Here is a 19,919-nt window from a genome sequence, read left to right as displayed (position 1 = left end):
CGGCCTCATCACCATGGCAACCACAAACTCACAGCCGGGGGAAACAGCTGATAAGCCTAGCCTACACATACAGGCAACAAAATAACAAACTATTAATATATTCTACCGGTATATGCACTAAATGTAACACATATCCCACCCTATGATACGTTACGTTAGTTTCATTTATGTCAGATAACTTACCTACATCAAATTCAACAAGTTCATAATAGTTATATAATATGAAACAACCTATTACTTGAGAAAAGTTATTCCATGTCTCTTCGTTTTGGCGTTTCTTTCATGGGAACATCTGTACGCGGCACTAAAGTTTGGCATTTTGCCAGATTCACAGCTGTCAAACCCTCTGACTGTTGACTGCTTGTCAGGAGGAACTACTCCTCAAGATGGCGGCCGTGAGACATTCCAAACAAGCCCGAATGCGGCATCTACGTATATATATCTATGCCTGCCAACAGTGTGATGTCATAAACCTGCAGAGAAGCGTCACCTGACTCGTCACCACAGCCTCAGGTGACGCTGGTCTGACCCAGGATCAGGAGTTTAAAGGGATAGTATCATTTTTTTTAAAGTGGGGTTGTATGATCTCCAAATAGCCCCTAAGTACTTTAATTGCAGTAGAAGACTCTCTGCACTCCTCCCGTTAGCAACGCCAGCCCATAATAGCCCTGCCCAGAGATTTACAACATACAGTGTTGTGAATGGACCCAATGAAACGGCCTATTTTCACAGCCTAAAAGAGGTTCTACCTGAAAAAAAAATACACAGTTCCATTGTTCGCTATAATATAATTTTTTCCAGGAAAAACGCAGTTTTTATTTGGACCTAACCAACTGCTGATCGGCGGGCGCTAACCCTGGGTGGAGGGATACGTGAGTTGGTTAGTTGGTTGGTTTTAGGACGTGAAAATAGGCCGTTTCTTTGGGTCTGTTCACAACACTGTATGTTGTAAATCTCTGGGCAGGGCTATTATGGGCTGGCGTTGCTAACGGGAGGAGTGCAGAGAGTCTTCTACTGCAATTAAAGTACTTAGGGGCTATTTGTAGATCATACAACCACAAAATGATACTATCCCTTTAACGTCTGACCGGGTCATCGTCCTCTGGGTCGACTCAGGACTCAAACCGGAGATCCTGAAGATCCAGACTAAAACACCAAACACCAGACTGAGGGATGAAGCTGTTACTCACTGACCGACATGAAAACACAACATCTATACTTCAGATCCCAGCGTCTACAAACCCAGATCCTCCCGAAACCAGGACCGCTGGACCTCAGACCAGAACTCTCTGACTGAACCAAGACCACATAAACAGGATCTGGATCAGGACCAACAAACCAAACCAGAACCAGGACCGGGACCAGAACCAGGACTGAGCTGATCAGGTCCTGGTCCAACAGACTCAGACTGAGTGGACGCTGCAGGACAACAGATGAACTTCGTATTGATCTGGATCAGAGGAGGAACCGTCAGCTGCTGTCGTTCACCAGACATCATGTTAATAAAGTTCCTGATTCAAACACTGACCTGACTTTCATCTTTGTTGTTTACAGTTTTATTTACAGTGAGACAGAAACTGGGGACAGACACAACTACCGCAAAACAGGAGCAACAAACTGAAAACCTTCAGATTCCTTCTGTTAGACCTAAAATGTTAGGAACATACATAGAGTTGAATTTGCCCGGAATAGTCCTTTAAGTCTCAGACCAGATCAGATATTTGCTGGATTTATTTGTTCCAAGTGAAATAAAAGACGGTTTGATATGAGACTTCATGAGGCCGACGGTGTTTCTGTCGTCAGCTGACTCCTCCGGCTTCGTCTCTTCCTTCGCTGCTCGGTGATGGAAACCGTTTGTTTCAGTGAGAAGCTCCAGAGGAAGCAGCTGCTGCCAACCAGCAAACGCCTCCTCCTCCTTCTCTTCCTCTCCTCCTCTTCTCCTCTCCTCCTTCTCTTTCTCCTCTCCTCCTCCTCTTCCTCCCTCTTTCTCCTCCTCTTCCTCTTTCTTCCTCCTTCTCTTCCTCTCCTCTTCCTCCTGCTTTCTCCTCCTTTTCTCCTTATTCCTCTTTCTACCTTCTTTCCCTCCTGCTCCTCTTCTTCCTCCTCCTCTCTCTTCTCCTCTCCTCCTTCTCTTCCTCCTGCTTTCTCCTCCTTTTCTCCTTATTCCTCTTTCTACCTTCTTTCCCTCCTGCTCCTCTTCTTCCTCTTCCACTCTCTTCCTCCTCCTCTCCTCCCCCTTCTCTTCTTCTCCTCTCCTCCTTCTCTTCCTCCTCCTCCTCTCCTCCTCTTCCTCCTTCTCTTCTTCTCCTCCTCCTCTCCTCCTTCTCTTCCTCTCCTCTTCCTCCTCTCCTCCTTCTCTTCCTCTCCTCCTCCTCCTTCTCTTCCTCTCCTCCTCCTCCTTCTCTTCCTCCTCTCCTCTCCTCCTTCTCTTCCTCTCCTGTTCCTCCTCTTCTTCCTCCCCTTCTTCTCCTCTCCTCCTTCTCTTCCTCTCCTCCTCTTCTCTCCTCTTCCTCCTCCTCTTCTTCTCCTCTCCTCCTTATCTTCCTCTCCTCATCCCCCCCTCCTCTTCTTCTCCTCTCCTCTTCCTCTCCTCTCTCTTCCTCCTCCTCCTCCTCGTGGAGACTGAACCAGCAGCAGCAGCAGCAGGAGGTCAGTGGGTCGTCATGACGACTTTGGACTCGAACTCAGGTTGTTTCCTAACAATCGAACACAGCGCGTCGCCATGGTAACCTGCAGGCATCCCAAAAACACATCGCTGAGGAGACGGAGTCGACTCGGCAACGTTTACAGCTCACAGCTGTTTGCTTCACTGATCAGATTCTGCTTCATATAAAGTTTAAACCGACATAAAAAACAAAGTGAACAATTAAAAATATTATTATTGTTTAATCTGACGAGACTCAAAGACACTGATGTTCATTTAGCTTCATTAAAGTGGGAAAATATTCACTATTGTGAAACTGGTGCATGTGTTTCTGTTGTACTTTGTAGTTTTATTGCTCATCTAAATGTTTCAGTCAGTTAGTATTTATACACAGTTACTTTTAGTCCCTTTTTCTTGTTCTTAAAGCAGATATCAGTGGCACGGCCGTTTCGGCTAATGCTGTGTTCAAGGCAGGCTTTTGAAACCGTAAGTTACAGCTTCAAGTCACAACTACGACTTGGTAGCGTTCCAGGTAACCCGTAGCTCGTGTTTTTACCGTCCTGTTGTCTGTGAAAGTTCCCTATAACGGCCACTCGTAACTTCCGACCCGTGAACTCGTACCAGATCGAACTGGTATGACTTCACAGGAAGGAAAAACACAAAGTACGAGTTTCCTTGAACGCACCATGAGTTAGCAGCCCCCGCCCTTGTCAGGCATCAATTGGTCCTCGTGCTACGTCACCACATTCACGCGCATCCCTTGGCTGCACACACAGCCCTTCATGCCGTTCTCTCCCCTCATTGGATAACACTTGTATCCCACAAGGAAAATTTTCTCCTCGGGTTACAGCAGAGCAGAGTGACGGAGAGACTCGTGTTTAGGCTGAAATACTTCATGTAAGTGATTGCTGACGGAAAATAGGACTATTTAGGACTTATATTAACAAAAACATTCCACTGATATCTGCTTTAATATTGTTAAAACGACTTTATTACAGGTTTTGTTGTTGCACCGTTGTTTCTTCATGTCATTGTTTTATTTCCACTGTCTAGACTTTATCTCACACTGGTTGTGTCCATTGTATTTAATGTTGACTCTCTGTACACTGCAAAAACTCAAAATCTTTCCAAGAATATTTGTCTTATTTCTTGTCAAAATGTCTCATTTCTAGTCAAAACTAATCTCTTTCCACTTAAAATAAGACTCATCACCTAAAAATCAACTTGTTTTAAAATAATTTTCACTTGAAATAAGTAGAAAAATCTGCCAGTGAAAGCAAGTTTTTTGTGTTTGTAATAAGAAAGAAAAACTTGCTCCACTATCAGATTTTTCTACTTATTTCAAGTGAAAATCTGCTTGAAAGAAGTAAAAAGTGTCTAAAAACAAGCTACTTTTTAATGTGATGAGTCTTATTTGAAGTAGAATGAGATTTGTTTTGACTAGAAATAAGACAAATATCCTTGGTAAGATTTTGAGTTTTTGCAGTGTATTGTTCCCTGGAGACAAATAAAGTTTATTGAATTGAATTTTTTTTTTCCTCAAATGAGCTAAAGTCTTAAATTAAGGTTGTGACTGTGACTCAGCGTTCACAGCTGGATCAGTGACCTCAGACCGTCAGAACCAGCCGGAACCGGTTTAGTTCTCTGACACCGGCGGATCCATGGTAACGGGGTCGTCCAGCTCAGACTCAGACTCTCTCCACATCTGGACACATCTGGCTGCCAGACTACTACTCATCATCATCATCATCATCATCATCATCATCCACATCCTTTCTCCAAGGTCTGGCCAAGAGGAAGATGAAGACTATTTATGGTTCAGAGACAGAGACGGTGGACGGACGGAGCAGCTCAAAGTTTTGAAATTGTGTTTCTCTCAGTCCTTCATCACATCGCAGACAATAAACATTTAAAACAATCTACCAATCTAGAATAAATAGGAGCAGATACAAAAAAGTAGAAGGCACAAGCAGCAGTTCAAGTGAAAATGAATAACAGTAGTAGGGATGTCACGATTATAGATTTTCTTGGTACGATTACAGCTCCTCAATAACAACTTATTTTAAAGGGAAACGCCAACATTTTTTTTCTTGTCTTGCCTCACCAGGGATGCAAACGGGTCAGGACCAAAAAAGAGAGGAATTGTCTGGCGTGGGGGGGGGGCTCACCATTAACAAATAATTACATTACAATATCACGGAAAAGTCAATTTCCAGTAGTTCAACCCCAACCAAGTATTGAGTGCATATAGATGGACATAGTTTTCAGAAGGCCAACATTTCTATATTAAAAATGCTTTAAAAAAAAAATCCTTTGCAATATTTCAATTTTGGAGATACTGAATTTTAGGTCTTCACTGAATGTTAGTCATAATTATTACTATTAAAATAAACTGAATAAATAAAGACATGGGATGTTTCATTCAGTGTGTAATGGACATATAGGCCTATATAATGTGTTAGTTTCACTTTTTGAATTGAACACATTCTACATCGCGGAGGCGACGTCTCTCCTTCACCTCTGAAACGGGGCAGAGCTCCGTGGGAAACATCTGCCGTTGCATCGAATGCATGCGGCTACGCGCCGCTTTGGGTAACGAGCGCGCACGTCGCGCGTCTACATTGGAGGTCGGCTGTTATCAGTATAATCAGAGACAACCATGAATGAGTTCGCCTCAGTTTCACGTGATTGTCACTGTCAGCCTGTTAGAAAAACATTTTACTGACCTCAGCTGAGACGCTGAGACGCTGAGACCCCCCCCCCCTCAAAAACAAAAACTCTTCGGATCTGAACGATTCACACAAGTCACCTAACTGGTCATGAAAAAAGCGAGTTTCGCTTTTCGGTGCGCTGTTTGCATCCCTGCTCACTCCCGAGTCCATGACCAGCAGATAGACACCATCCTTTCGACTGTGTGTGCAGTAACAAGGGAGATAGAGTCGTATCGCTCGTAACTAGCTTAGCTCAAACACTGGAAGTGTATAGGTAGTGTTAGCCTGCCTCCACCTAAAGTCGCTAATTATCTTAGCTCAAACACTGGAAGTGTATAGGTAGTGTTAGCCTGCCTCCTACCCGAGCTGAAACCAGCAGTCAGAAGCTGATTTCATTTTAGCTCTAAACTCTGTATCACTTTATCCACATTTCAAACATGTTTAGGCGAGAAAGTAGCCGTTTAGATCAGCAGTGTGTCGTTAATTTGTCTAAATACCAGCTGTTTACAATTTTGTTCGGACGAATTCGGCGCTACTCAAGCTAGCCGTTGTGACCAACGCACTTCCGGTTACTTTCACAAAATAAAACACCCGTTGCCCTTTACATACAGAAAACCATGACGATAGAATTTGTGCTTTTACTCTGAAATAGGAAGCTAACCTACCCTCGATGTAGCTAGCTTGAACCAAAATAAACCGTCTTTGCTTGAACCCTCCGTTTTGACCGATCTCGTCCCGTTAGCGGCATTTGACCGCTCAAGATGCCTTACCGGAGAGTTTTGTCAGCTCTGAGACGAAGATCGGCCCGCCGGTTTCCGTTTAGAGTTGCTGAAGAGTTTCTGTGATGACTTTAGGTGGAGGCAGGCTAACACTACCTATACACTTCCAGTGTTTGAGCTAAGCTATTTACGGGCGATACGGCCTTGTTACTGCACGCACAGTTGAAAGGATGGTGTCTATCTACTGGTCATGGACTCAGGAGTGAGGCAAGACACACACAAAAAAATATATAAGCGTATCCCTTTAAGACAAATGAAAATAAACTGCAGGGAAACACAAAGAGACTCTGTTCAACACAACAACACACACTCACACACACTCACTCTGGACTAATCCCTCTGTGTGGGACCGGGACCGGCGGTGGTTTGCGTGGACTTGGTTCTACCTGAGCTGATTAAAGCCACATTCCTGGACTGGTTTCCTGTGGATGAATCAGAGGTTTGTTGCAGCTGCTCAGATTCCTGAGTCCTGCATTCACCTCTCTCTCTCTCTCTCTCTCTGCACACACACACACACACACACACACACACACACACAGATTCCTCAGGCTCCTTTTCAGCGGTGCATCATGAGATTTCAGAGCTCGTCGTGTGTGAGGATGTGGATGAGGAGCAGAGAGACGAAGAGACGAAGCTCCAACTAATCTGACGTGTAAATAATCCCAACGAGGAGGAAACAACACAACAACAACAACAGGCCACCGGGGAAACGATGCAGCACACACACGCTCCCTTTGATCACATATCTGCAGTGTGTGTGTGTGTGTGTGTGTGTGTGTGTGTGTGTGTGTGAGGATGATGATGATGAAGGTGGTGTCTCTCCTCCCTCCTGCTGTGAGCTTTGTCTCATCCAACCGACTCTCTGCTGCTGCAGCTGATGGATATTTCTGCACCAACATTAACATTAAAAGGATAGTTCACCCAAAATTCAAATTTCACTCATTACTCACCCTCATGTGGACTAAGGGCTGGGAGAAGTTTCAAAGTTATCTCGCGTGATTTGCACCAGTGTCAGTACTCCCGCGAGATTTGGACGGACCAGCTTGAAATAAAGACTTATTTTATTTTTAGTCCGGGGAGGAGATAATGAGTGCAATTTCAATTTTGGGTGAACTATCCCTTTAATACTGATGCAGAGACTCCAACCAAAGCGTCTGCTGAACTACAGCACCTGAATGCAACACACACACACACACACACAGAGGCGATAAAAGCGGCTGCACTGATCACTGATAAGCCGAGGTCTCAGCCCGGCCGCGCCGATCTTCAAAGCCGAGACGTTTACACATGTGGAGGTCGGGGGATGGGGGGGGGGTTGTAGAGATATGAGACCACAGGAGGGTCGGACTCGTCTCTGCTGCTCTGGATCAGTTCACCTGGACTCGTGCTGCGTTCAAGGCGACTCAGAACTCTGATCTTTCCAACCTCCTACTTTCAACCTTTCAAGCAAGTCCAGAGTTGATATTCCTGTGTTTATGACACAAGCTTAGTTCCGACTGCGCGTGAACACACCGAGCGTCACCTTGGATCTCGCACAAGACTTTGAATTAGATCTAGTTTTACAAAACATGTCAGTTGGCGATGCGGGGACAGACACAACTACCGCAAAACTGGAGCAATTAAACTGAAAACCTTCTTTTAGAGCTAAAATGTTAGGAAAATACAGCCCCAAGTTGAAATTGCCCGGAATTGTCCATTAATGCAGGTTTCCGAGCTGGTGCAATGAAACGCATTTACATCAGGAATCCGAACTTCCGACCCGAATCTTTCTGAGCTCTGAGTACAATCAGTTTTTCCGACCTCCTACTTTAAAAAGCACAATCGAACCCAACGCCACCTTTAAGTCCCAGCTCCTCCCACTTGTTGAAGTCGGACAAAAAAAATCTACCCTGACTTCTGCTGCGTTGGATTTTACTCTGAAATACTCTGATGAATCCAACCTCCAAATCCGAAAAGTGCAACAGAGCGGCCGCTGAGCTCGGGACTCGCGCCTGGAACCAGCGCATCCATCTAATTCTGGATCCGATTGCTGTCACTGAACGGCCCCAGACCAGGACAACAACAGAGAAAAATAAATCAGAGTCACTTCTCCTCGACTTCTGCTGCTCTGTGTCGTCTAGTTTAGCATTTGTGTTGCTAAAAGTACTAGAACTTGTGAAGCTCTGTACGTATTTGTAGTAGGAACTAACCGCAGTGACGTTAACGCAGGTTTACGAGCTGGTGCAATGAAACGCATTTACATCAGGAATCCGAACTTCCGACCCGAATCTTTCTGAGCTCTGAGAATGCAGCAATCTCTGAGACGGCGAAACATCAATTAAAATGCCTTTAAATGCAAAAATATATTTAAAAGTTATTTTGTTGTTGTTTTTGTGTCCTTTGTAATGTTTTTATGCCTTCGCTACATGAAGCACTTTGAATGTAAACTTTGTCCTGGTCCGACATGTTGTTGGTTTTTCTGGCGTCGATGCGTCTCCAACACTTTGAAGTTGCTAAACAGAGTTTTCAACTCGGAGATTCAGAGTTCCGATTTGTCTCGAACGCAGCATCGGATCGAGCTGAGGACCAATCAGAAGCAGCAGCTGCTTTAATGACGCGCTCTCACTACAGAGACACTGAGACGTGTCAAACCGAGACAAAACAAACATCTGAAGACGTCTCGGTTTAATCTGAACTTCTGTCAATAGCCAACCGTCAATAGATCAGCTGATCGGCAGCTGCAGCTTTAACGCTAAACCACCATCATTGTTACAGATCACAGATCAGCCTGGAGACGTTCATTCACTAAAGAGACAAACAGTGAAAATGCTCATCACAGTTTCCTGGAGCCAAATACGACGTCTGACGATCAGTTAGTGAAGTTGATCTTCTGTTGATCAGATTCAACATCTGGTTTGTTCGTTATCAGTTTGTTCCGATATGAATTTATCTTTTTGGTTTCCTGAACTCACACACTTTGAGTTTGAGTTTATTTCGATCGGCAACTCAGAAAAACACAACCATCCATCCAACAGAAAGGGTTCACAAGGCTGAAGCTGTAGATAAACCTTTAAACCTTTAAATCATACATATAGGCTAAACACATACACACCACCTACAGCAGATACCAAAACAAAATACTAGAGATTCCAGCATCTCTCACTTTCCTGACGAAGGTTTAGCGTTGGGATTAGTTTTCTACCGATCAGCCGATTATTCGATTACTGATCAGACTGTGTCAGCTGGTGTGTGAGCAGCAGCCAGCAGCCAATCAGACGGCAGCTCTGTGCCACGTCTCCCCGGGTCATAACGAAGCCTGAACAGCGCCGGTCTGTTACTGTGAACAACATGTGGGACGAAGGCGTGTTCCACATCTGTGAACAATTAGAGGCTGTTGAGCCGAGCGAGCAGAGCGAGCAGCACTTATCCTGCCCATTACACTCCAATAAGTCACCGCCGCCGCTCATGATGTCATCAGCGCCGCTCAGATATGTAATCTCAAAGTTGCACTGGGACACGAAACTTCAATCGAGCTCCAACGACAACGACGGCGACTCAGGGCCATAAATGTGATGTAGTGAGCGCAGAGTGGAACCACATTTATCCAGAGACGACGAGCAGATCTGAGGTCAGTTCCTCAGGATGAGACGTTCACTAGTGGTTCCTCATGTTCTGCACCAAACTGTGACACATCCACACGCTTTTATTCTGAAAATCCTCTCCTGCTCACAACCTTCCTGTTACATGAACAAACTCAAAATCTTTCCGAGAATATTTGTCTTATTTCTTGTCAAAATGTCTCATTTCTAGTCAAAACTGATCTCTTTCCACTTAAAATAAGACTCATCACCTAAAAATTAACTTGTTTTTAGATCATTTTCACTTGTTTCAAACACATTTTCACTTGAAATAAGTAGAAAAATCTGCCAGTGAAAGCAAGTTTTTTTTAGTGCTTGTAATAAGAAAGAAAAACTTGCTCCACTATCAGATTTTTCTACTTATTTCAAGTGAAAATATGCTTGAAAGAAGTAAAAAGTGTCTTAAAACAAGCTGCTTTTAATGTGATGAGTCTTATTTTAAGTAGAATGAGATTTGTTTTGACTAGAAATGAGACAAATATTCTTGGTAAGATTTTGAGTTTTTGCAGTGATACATGAACCAACTAAAACAACAACTGACCAACAAAGAGACGACACGGTAACAACACCGACCAGGTATAAATGTTTGAGCTTCACTGTGATATGAGAGACAAACTGGTTTTTACCTCCAGGTCTAGGATCAGCTCTCGTGATGTGTTTTCAAAGCGCCGTAACAAAAACACAAGGTCACCTGGAGCGCTGCCGTCAACATCACCGGAAAGTACAGATGTGAAACTCTCTCTGGGTTTTTGTTTGACGTTGACAGACCGCGTCAAACCAGAGATACGATGGGGTTAGCCGTTATCCCGAGAGCCGCGTATATCCGTATAATGGAGTCTACTGGGCAGCAGAATGCAGCCTCTAAATAACACATTATCTGCAGAGAAACTCCTTCATTTCACCAATATTTAGTTCTGATAGGCTAGTGCTATTCCCCTCTGAGTCCGGGGTTTGCTGTTATCAACATCCGGGGTCTGTAGGTTGACCTACTGACCTCTGACCTGGATGATGTCATCTCTGAGCGCCGCCCGGCTCATTCTGATAATAATCATTCTGCTTCGGCATTCGGGTCCATTTTTATCTCAACTAGCCGGAGCTTTAGTGAGTCCAGGTTGAGGAGAGGAAGCCTGTGGAAGCTGAACTTCATCCAGCTGCTCATTTTGTTCTGACAAGTCGGAAACACGCAGAAACGAACCGTAGCATTAGCGGTAGCAACAAGCCGCACCGCGTGGCGCTCAGAGATGACATCATCCAGGTCAGAGGTCAGTAGGTCAACCTACAGACCCCGGATGTTGATAACAGCTAACCCTGGACTCAGAGGGGAATAGCACTAGCCTATCAGAACTAAATATTGGTGAAATGAAGGAGTTCCTCTGCAGATAATGTGTTATTTAGAGGCTGCATTCTGCTGCCCTGTAGACTCCATTATACGGATATACGCGGCTCTCGGCTGGAGCTCATTTCATCACAACCACTTGTAGTGACACCAAAGTTGATAGAGTTGAATGATCGGATTTTATGCTAGAAATAAGGTCCAGATTGTAAAAAACGGTAATGATCCTTTAATGTGTGAGACAATTATGAGAGAAATGAAATAAAGAGAATCCTGCAGCGTGCTCTCCAGTGTTTACGTTGAGTAGCAGCCATCTTGAATCCTCGTGTCGGGGCCGGTGGAGCTTCAGACTTCAGGGAGCGTTCAAGATTTGGAACATGAACGCACTGTTAGAACCAGTAAACTCCGGTTCTGCTGCATCGATTTGAAGCTGCTGGTGTCGATGATGTAACTGTAACTCTGAGTCCAACCTGGATGCGACCGGAGAGATGATCACATCCACTCATCATGAAGTCATGGGGCTTTGGTTTCGATGGATCTCTGTTCCACTGAGCCGTCACTGATTTCCTTCTTTCACCATAAACTGCAGCGTTTTGTCTGCGAGCGCCAACAACAACAACAACGGCAACGGCAACAAGAAGCTGCAGCAGCGTTACATCAACACACGGTTCTGAGGAGGAGACGTCATCTCTTCTGTTTCAAAGCTGAACCGACCGCCTGCTGCCTGCACTGCACTAAAAGATTCATTGAGCATTTCATAAAAAGATCTTCAGTGAAAGTTAAATATTTTACAGCCTGAACGCCGGCCGTCCCCCCGGCCCAGAGCTCATAACTCAGAACTCGGGGTTCAAACAGCAACCGTCGTCTCTGCCTCTGACCTAACGCTTGGTCCTGGTTCAGGAGCCAAGATGAGACAACGAGACCAGAATGAGAGCAGATCTGGACCCGGACCAGCGACGTTGACATCACCGAGATGTTTCAGACCAGAGCTGCAGCTCCTTACTGAGATCACACACACACACACACACACACACACACACACACACACACACACACACACACACACACACACACACACACACACACACACACACACACACACACACACACATTTGATCAGCTGAAACGAACATCATTGATCATGATTAAAGGAGAATTCCGGTCATTTTTGACCCCTAAATCGTTGTCCTGATGGTCACCCAGTGTTTTTTGTTTTTTTTTTTTGATTTTTTGCCTGTATGTGATAGCACAGTGAGATAGACAGGAAAGGGGGAGGCAGAGAGAGGGGGAATGACATGCAGGAAAGGTCTGCCCGACGCGGGATTCGAACCGGGGACGCCTGCGTTGAGGACTGTAGCCTCTACATGGGGCGGCCACTTAACCACTACACCACGCACCGCCCCGGTCACCCAGTGTTGTCTGGAGCAAAAAACACGACTAAAATTGCTGCAGGCAAACCGGAGTTACCATGGCTACCCGGCGCTAGGGATAGCGACAACGCTAACCCATGGGGGCAATTCTTTCAACCACAACAAACACTCAGAAAACAATCAAATATCTATGGTACATGACTGGAATCCTTAGAGACACCACTGAACTCATATAGTGTACAGTATAAACAGTATAAACTTTGTGTTTTTGCATGTAGCCACTCACCTCAGATAGCCGAACTCTGAAACATCCTGGAAAGACATTACTATCCGATCGCAGAGCGCCTGCTCTCCCCGCCACAGAAACAAACACTTTTTCCTTGTTGTGATGATTTCTTTACTAAAATAAACGGTCGGAGATATTTTGGACATTACCACTGCACTGCTCGACTGTTTTAGTGTTTGTTTCTGTGGCGGGGAGAGCAGGCGCTCTGTGATCGGATAGTAATGTCTTTCCAGGATGTTTCAGAGTTCGGCTGTCTGAGGTGAGTGGCTACATGCAAAAACACAAAGTTTATACTGTTTATACTGTACACTATATGAGTTCAGTGGTGTCTCTAAGGATTCCAGTCATGTACCATAGATATTTGATTGTTTTCTGAGTGTTTGTTGTGGTTGAAAGAATTGCCCCCATGGGTTAGCGTTGTCGCTATCCCTAGCGCCGGGTAGCCATGGTAACTTCAGTTTGCCTGCAGCAATTTTAGTTGCGTTTTTTGCTCCAACCAACACTGGGTGACCATCAGGACAACGATTTAGGGGTCAAAAATGACCGGAATTCTCCTTTAAAGTTGAAATCCTCCGTCAATCAGCTGATGGACAGAAAAACAACAACCTGCAGCGTTTCTCTAAAATCTCCAGAGTTTCTTCGTCTATTTCTAGGTTTCGTCGCTTCAACCACGAGCTGTGATGATGATGATGATGATGATGATGATGATGATGATGATGATCGACCAAATCTCTGTTTTCGGATGTTTTATAAAAATAAAAAAAACCAAAGGATTGAATTGTTTATGAATCAACAATGATAAATAATGGGTGAGTCCAGCTCATGAAAACGACTCATTCAGCTCAGAAACCACAAACTATGTGCTTCACTAAATGAACTGTGTGTTTCTGTTTCTGCTGCTCATCACAACACAACACGTCTCCTGACCAGGGTTGTTATAGTAACTAAAACTAAAACCAGCAGTGAAAACATAATCTAGTTAAACTGAAATAAAAATAAAAACTAGAGCTATAGCTCCAAGCTCCAGGTTTGATGCTAAACTGCAGTAAAGTAAAGTTTCATCAGATAACAGCAGCTTAGTTGTAGTTTTCTTGTCCATGTCTTAAAGCTGCAGGAAGAAAACGACTTGGAGTACGACCCACAGCTAGATAAGAGGGAATGGAACCTGATGAGGACTGATGGGAACATTATGGGATGGATGCAACTAAAAGGGTTTAAAGAGTTCATCTTCAGAGGTCTGACAGAGGCTTTCTCCTAAAACCTGGAAAACTACAACTAAGACTAAATAAAAACTACAACTACAACTAAGACTAAATAAAACTACAACTAAGACTAAGACTAAATAAAAACTACAACTACAACTAAGACTAAGACTAAATAAAACTACAACTAAGACTAAATAAAACTACAACTAAGACTAATTAATCACATGTTGAACTCGCTAAAACCGAACTGAAATAAAAAAGCAAACAGAAAAACTAAATAAAAATAAAAACCAATCAACGTTGTAACACTATGGGGCGGTGCGTGGCGCAGTGGTTAAAGCGGCCGCCCCATGTAGAGGCTGCAGTCCTCAACGCAGGCGTCCCCGGTTCGAATCCCGCGTCGGGCAGACCTTTCCTGCATGTCATGCCCCCTCTCTCTGCCTCCCCCTTTCCTGTCTATCTCACTATGTGCTATCAAAAAAAAAAAAAAAAACATTGTAAAACTATAATAACCTTGCTACTGACTTCCAGTCAAATCTAAACACCTGAAGTGTCACAGCGTAGAAGATGAAGATGACGGACACTTTGTCTCTTCTGTAGCCTACCTCATTTTCTGGACATTTCTGTCTCTGTCACTTCGTCTGTCGATACCAAACTGATCCATCCTGGGTCTTTGACATCTATCGGTCCATGAACCAATCAGCAGACTCTGATACTGATCAATCAGCTGATACAGAAACTGATCTAGTGTTATGGATCCATCACCTAATTTTTTTTTAAACAAACTTTATGCGAATGTCAACCTCACTTCCAACAAAACAGCAAAAGAAAAAAAAGCTGATGTACGCTAATGTGAGTTTAGATTACATCTATAAAACCTCTCGTTTACAGCTTCTGTCTTTATTTTCATAAATTTGAGGGATTTTTTTTTTATTATTCTTACATTTTAACAGAAAATACAAATATAAGACAGGAGGATGGAGGAGACGTCAGGAAAGACTTTAACTACCTTCTCTCTTTCTGAATGACATCCACTCCCTAACCCTCTCTCTCTCTCCAGATTCAGTGACGATGCAAATATTTCTCATTGTAAAAGTTGAACTGCGACACAGCAGCTTCTCCTCTGTGTGTGTGTGTGTGTGTGTGTGTGTGTGTGTGTGTGTACAGGTTAATGACTCATTCACTCACATTAAACTCTGCTGCATTCAGGAACTCTATAATGTTTATGCAGGTAAATGTGACACAGCATCATCATAGTGAAGGTCAAACACAATAAAACACATGGACATGAATGAATGAATGAATGAATGAACAGCTGTGATTAATCCTCCTGTATCATGGCTCTTAACTTCACATTACATCAACCATCATCCTGCTGCACACACACACACACACACACACACACACACACACACACACACACACAGCATTAATGAATCAGTTGATTCCCTCTGCATCAGTGTGACATGTAAAATGATCCCTGCTGCTCTCAGCTCTTATTCCTCTTCCATGTTTCCTCTTTTTTTTTCATATGTGTGTGTGTGTGTGTGTATATGTGTGTGTGTGTGTGTGTGTGTGTGTGTGTGTCCTCATGTGCAGCCTGCGACAGGATGTGGATCAGACTCGGCAGTTAAAACAGAAATATTATGGGATCTGCTGCAGGAAACGGCCTTAAAACACACACACAGAGAGAGAGAGAGAGAGAGCAGCAGCAGCAGCAGCGGCTTCTCTTTTGTTCAGGCCTGAGTCCGACACCACAACACTACAACACAACACAGCAACACCGACACCGAACACGGACCACTGCTGCACCGACACCGGCTCTGCTGCTGCTGTAACGCCCAAAAGGAGAAGAAGAAAAAAAAAAAAAAAAAAACCCAAACCAGTTGTAGCCTATCTACCAGAGCTCCGGAGCTACCAGCGGCTCGTCGCGCTGCCTCTCCCCGCCCTGAGCCTCCTCTTCCTGGGCCGCGGAGGAGACAATGAGCCGCCGCAGCCCGGAGCTCAGAGTCCGGGTCTGGATCCAGCAGCAGCAGCGGTGGAGGCTCCACTACTACACATGGACATTACACACACAGACACACAGACACACTACATACTACACTACACGGACACACACTCACCTCATCGGGTGGAGCAGCGGTGCAGCAGCAGCAGCAGCGGCTCCATGTTCGACTCCCGACTCAGTCTGATCCTCTTGGTTTTTCTGTAAATCTGTCTCCGTGCGCTAGTGTCGCTCCCCTCTCTCTCTCTTTCTCTCTGCAGCGGCTGCTCTCTCTCTCTCTCACCCCCCTCCTCCTGCTCTCTCTCTGTTTGGGTTCAGGAAAAGTGATGTCATTGCATGAAATCTCGTTACCCGCCCCGATTTCTGCTTTTTTTCCTCTTCTCTCTCTGAGTTCAGTTCTGTCCCATGCTGCCAAACATAACTTCACCATGTAACTACACGGTGCTTAGAGACACGCAGCTCTAAAAGACTGTGGTCACTGTGAACTGGAGGAGGAGGAGGAGGGGGAGGAGGAGGAGGAGGAAGGAGAAGAAGTTAGGAGAAGCAGAACAAGGAGAAGAATTAGAAACAAGAGGAAGGAGGAGAAAAAGAAGCAGAAGGACTAAGAAGAAAGAAGGAGAAAGAATGAGAAGAAGACAGAGGAGAAGGAGGAAGGAGAGGAAGAGGAGGAGGAGAAGAAGCAGGAAGGAGGAGGTGAAGGAGAAGAAAAAATGGAAGAAAAAGAAGCAGGAGGAGAGGAATTAGAAACAAGAGAAGAAAAGGAGGAGAAGAAGAAAAAGAAGGGGAAGAAGCAGCAGGAGAAAGAATGAGAAGGAAGAAGAAGGAGAGGAAGAGAAGGAGGAAGAAAAGGAAGGAGAGGAAGAGGAGAAGAAAGGAGAGGAAGAGAAGGAGAGGAAGAGGAGGAGAAGGAAGGAGAGGAAGAGGAGAAGGAAGAAGGAGAGGAAGAGAAGGAAGAAGGAGAGGAGGAGGAGAGGAAGAGGAGGAGAAGGAAGGAGAGGAAGAGGAGAAGAAGGAGAGGAGGAGGAGAGGAAGAGAAGGAAGAAGGAGAGGAAGAGGAGAAGGAAGGAGAGGAAGAGGAGAAGGAGGAAGAAGGAGAGGAAGAGGAGGAGGAGAAGGAAGGAGAGGAAGAGGAGAAGGAAGAAGGAGAGGAAGAGGAGGAGAAGGAGAGGAAGAGAAGGAAGGAGAGGAGGAGGAGAGGAAGAGGAGAAGGAAGGAGAGGAAGGAAGAAGCAGAAGAGGAGAAGGAGGAAGAAGGAGAGGAAGAGAAGGAAGGAGAGGAGGAGAGGAAGAGGAGAAGGAAGGAGAGGAAGAGAAGGAAGAAGGAGAGGAAGAGAAGGAGGAAGAGGAAGAAGGAGAGGAAGAGGAGGAAGAGGAAGAGAAGAAGCAGCTCGGCCACTGGATCAGTAAAATAGTTTTATTGTTATTTGTGGAACAGGAACATGAAACACAATAAAAACACAAACATGTGACTGAAGTGGATCAGTCTGTTGTTGGAGAAACGTCACTCTGACCTCTCTGACCCCTGTGACCTCTGACCCCTGTGACCTCTGACCCCTGTGACCTCTGACCCCTGTGAAGGTCGAACATGGAGGTTCACGCTGCTGCTTCAACCTCTGTGTTTTTACAGGTGAGTTAATGTAAAGTCTGTGATGATGATGAAACTGAACCAACAGCCGTTACTGTAGGAGCAGGATGTAAACAAAGGAGAAATTAATTACACTGGCAGCGTTTTTGTCCTGATTGTGAATTAAAATGTAAAAAAAATATTGTATGTACTTTAATATCCATTATTTTCCCCCATTGTTTTATATATATATATATACATATACAGTATATATACAGTGGGGAAAATAAGTATTTGATTCCCTGCAGATTTTTTCCCCTTATTTCACTTGATCAAATGTAAATCAATCTATAACTTTTATATGATGATAATTATTTCTGGATGTTTTGTTGATATTCTGTCTCTTTTTGTTAAAATAAACTTTCCATAAAAACTATATGGCTAGTCTGTCCAGTTTATTTGTGGGGGAGCAAACTTACAAAAGGGGGAGCAGGGGATCAAATACTTTGGTTAGGACTATTTTATTCTGTATGTTTTGTTTTTCTGTTGTTCGTGTTCATAAAATTGAAAAATAATAATAAAAAAAGAGAATTTTAAAAAGTACAACAGGTTATATTCAGCTCACACTGTTTATTCTGTGTTCAAAATAATAATAAAAGGAGCAAAGAACTCATCAAATATTAAATGTCATATTGTGTCTGACCGTTATGTTTTTTATAATAACATTTTAAAACTCACAGACCTGAATCTCCACTTGGTTTTATTTATTTCACCATCACTCAGAGACGGAGGAGACAACACATTAATCTGATGTTATTATTATTATTATTAAAGGGATAGTTCACCCAAAATTGAAATTTCCTCATGTGGACTAAGGGCTGGGAGAAGTTTCAGAGTCCTCCGTGGCTTCTCTGAGTTACAGGGGGTCTCGGCGTAGCAGTACATGTCCATGACGGTTGCAAATGGATACCAACTGTCTTTGTAACAAAAAGACACACCAAAAAACATCCAAATACCTCCATGCTGCTCGTATGTAATGTCCGTCTTGTATTGAAGCCCCGAAATGCAAAATTGTCCCCCAAAAAATTAAATAAGTCTATATTTCAAGCTTGTTTGTACTGACGCCGGCGCAAATCTCACGAGATTTGGACGAACCGGGAAGAGGAGCTTCCGCTACAAAACAAGCTTGAAATATAGACTTAGGTATTTCATTTTTTTCGGGACAATTTCTCATGTTGGGGCTTCAATACAAGACGGACATTACATACGAGCAGCATGGAGGTATTTGGATGTTTTTTGGTGTGTCTTTTTGTTACGAAGACAGTTGGTATCCATTTGCAACCGTTGTATGGACATGCACTGCTACGCCGAGACCCCCTGTAACTCAGAGAAGCCACGGAGGACTCTGAAACTTCTCCCAGCTCTTAGTCCACATGAGAGTAGATAATGAGTGAAATTTCAATTTTGGGTGAACTATCCTTTTAATTAAACTTTGTATTAATGTTGTTTTTAATGTGTGATGAGTCTGTTTATCCCTTTATTATTATTATTATTATTATTATTGACACAATAAGGTTAATTTAACCTGAGGCTGTGTTCAGCACCAGTGTGACCCGGTCGGTGACGCTGCTCCAGGTGATGAAGTGTCTGTGGTGGAGTCGACAACATGAAACTGGTTTGTGTTTAAAAACAAAACTAAACAAAAATAAAAACAGAGTGGAAGTTTGACGGTTCATCTGGGAGCGTCGGCCGCCGCTGCAGCTTCATCTTCATCTTCATCTTCTCCTCTGACGACGTCCGACACCACCTGAGGAAGAACAGGAAGTTGAGGACGTTTGTCTGCTGCTACGACAACACGGAGTCAATCTCTCCTCATGGACGATTCATCATTTATGTTTCATTTGTGTCGTTTTCTGCCCAGCTATAGAAGATGCAGCCGCGCACACTACAAAAATTCCAACATCTTTCCAAGAATATTTGTCTTATTTCTTGTCAAAATGTCTAATTTCTAGTCAAAACTAATCTCTATCCACTCATCACCTAAAAATTAACTTGTTTTTAGATCATTTTCACTTGTTTGAAACAAATTTTCATTTGAAATAAGTAAGAAAATCTGCCAGTGAAAGCAAGTTTTTTGTGCTTGTAATAAGAAACTTGCTCCACTATCAGATTTTTCTACTTATTTCAAGTGAAAATCAGCTTGAAAGAAGTAAAAAGTGTCTGAAAACAAGCTACTTTTTAATGTGATGAGTCTAATTTTAAGTAGAATTAGATTAGATTATTTTGACTAGAAATAAGACAAATATTCTTGGTAAGATTTTGAGTTTTTGCAGTGTATGTTTATGTTCACTTCACCAGGCTTATTAATCTATATGTGACCTTTGGTTTTATGATCATTTACACATG

General features: G+C 43.7%; 1 protein-coding gene across 1 annotated transcript in view; it reads right to left on the bottom strand.

The window, feature by feature from the left end:
• The window catches only part of nckap5l (NCK-associated protein 5-like), a 61,363-nt gene extending 45,149 nt beyond the window's left edge, over positions 1 to 16,214 (bottom strand). The window contains exon 1 of the mRNA XM_085782967.1: positions 16,069 to 16,214. The gene's annotated coding sequence lies outside the window, so the exon portion shown is untranslated. The remainder of the gene's footprint in view (positions 1 to 16,068) is intronic.
• Between the last annotated feature and the right edge of the window lie 3,705 nt (positions 16,215 to 19,919).

The sequence above is a fragment of the Trachurus japonicus genome, chromosome 7 (assembly GCF_045865225.1).
Source record: "Trachurus japonicus isolate A0001 chromosome 7, Traja_1.0".
Classification (NCBI taxonomy): Eukaryota; Metazoa; Chordata; class Actinopteri; order Carangiformes; family Carangidae; genus Trachurus; species Trachurus japonicus.
The sequence above is the reverse complement of the archived record's forward strand: the minus strand, read 5'-3'. Positions and strand labels throughout refer to the sequence as shown.